This window comes from Monopterus albus, unplaced genomic scaffold, assembly GCF_001952655.1.
Source record: "Monopterus albus unplaced genomic scaffold, M_albus_1.0 scaffold517.1, whole genome shotgun sequence".
Classification (NCBI taxonomy): Eukaryota; Metazoa; Chordata; class Actinopteri; order Synbranchiformes; family Synbranchidae; genus Monopterus; species Monopterus albus.
Window position 1 is genome coordinate 66,579 of NW_018128397.1, and position 2,146 is coordinate 68,724.

Consider the following 2,146-nt stretch of genomic DNA (forward strand, 5'->3'; position numbering starts at 1 on the left):
TGTTGACTCCAAATACTTAAACTCCTGCACCTTCTTGACCTCTGCCCCCTTTAACCTCACTGTTCCACTCCCCTCCCTTTTGTTCTTACACATGTATTCTGTCTTACTACGACTGACATTGTACTCCTCTCATACATATCCTGAACTACTCTGACGTACTTCACTGCCACTCCAGAATTTATCACAGAGCATCTCAGTATACAGGGAGTTATTGTGCGAGAGGAAGGCAGTGATTTCGTGTTTAATCTCATAAAACCATGACATTACTTTTCCCCTTGAAAGCCAAGCAAACTTCTGAACGACACAGCAACTGGACATGATCTAATCCCAGGTCTTTGCACAACTGTATGAAACAACAGCTGTTCTTGGCACGCTGTTTAATGTAGTTCACTATTGCTATGGCATCTTTGTGTTATCAATGATTTCAACAAAGAACTTCATCCATATTTTCTCATCCTTCAGCTCTTTAAACAATTGATTTCAGACATTTTCAGGGCAATCCTCACAATGTTTCATTTCAATAGCCACACTGTAGTAGTCCACAGGGTGTAATTGGGAATTCTCTCTCTCTCTCTCACTCACTCACTCACTCACTCTCTCTTTCGCTCTCTTTCTCTCTCTCTCTTTCTCACACACACACACCTGCCCATTTTACCTACTTTGTGGGGACGAATGAGACAATTTTCACATCTTTATAAGTTCAGCATAGTTTCAGCTACAAAAGCCATTCAGGTATCAAAATGTTCAGCTCTTCAAGGACATTCCTACTTGTATATATTTCATCTCATCCTTCAGATAATTCAAAAAAGAACTTCAGCCAACTCTTCTCATCCTTCTGCCATTTTGCCTATTGATTTCAGGCATTTTCAGAACAATGCATTACAAATCTCGCATCCACACATGCATTTTCTTCAGGAAATGCAATTTTTCTAGTTTATCATTATCTTTATCATTATCTTTATTATATTCAGTCCGTTTATTGGCACTTTATAAGTCCAGCATACTTTCAGCTATACAGGCCACTGAGGTATCTACCTGTTCAGCTGTTCAAGGACATCCCTGCTTGTATTCAGCTTTTTTATAATGTTTATACTTTTTAATGTATTCAGCTTTATTGTTTACAATACAAGTCAATGGGAGCACAACGTGCTGAGTCAATGACAGTCTTGGAGTGCCAGCTGGTGGTTTATAAAATGCAGTACAATTGGGACATGCCCCTACATAACTCCTCTCTCTCCCTCTCTTTCTCCCCTATACACACGCTCACACCTACTTGTTTTACCTACTTTGTAGGGTCCACTTGGACTATTTTCACATCTTAATAAGTTCAGCATACTTTCAGCTAGAAAAGCCATTCAGGTATCAAAGTTTTCAGCTCTTCAAGGACATTCCTACATTGTATTTATTGCATCTCAACCTTCAGATTCTTCAACAAAGAACTGCAGCCATTTCTTCTCAACTATTTCAACAAAGAACTTCAGCCTTTTCTTCTCATGCTTCAGCTGTTTCTGCAATTGATTTCAGGCATTTTCAGGACGGTCGTTCAGCTTATCAGCATCCACACGCATTTATGACAGGAAATGCATTTTTCTACTTATTATTATTATAGAGGAGAAACCCAACAAATGGATAATGTTATGTTTAGAGCGCACTGTGCTGAACCCAATTGGCAAAAAAGTTCATTTGCATTACCCCAATTATTTTACTGTTTTGGGAAGTGTTACTGACTTCATATATAATCATTCTGCTTCATTTTTCTACATTTAAAATGTAAATATAAATTAAATTAGGAATGTTATCTTTGTAATGCAATATATATTTGGCAATGCATTTAAAACAAGAAAAAGTGCAAAATAATTGAATATTAATTTTATTATTACCTGATTCCATATATATTTAAAATAGGTTACAACCTCAACCAGTTTTTTTCTCCTGCCACCGCTCTCCTCCACCTGTAGGTCAACAGAGATGAAACATCAGTGGTCTATTTTGAGTTTTATGCTACTTCCAAAATATATAAATATCAGTGCATGATTCTCATTTTCATTACAGTACATGTGATGCCACCCAGTGGTTTTGTTCTCTCAGACAGTATGACGTCCACACAGAGGTGGCCAGCGTGGAGCTTTGCAATTTTACAGCTGGT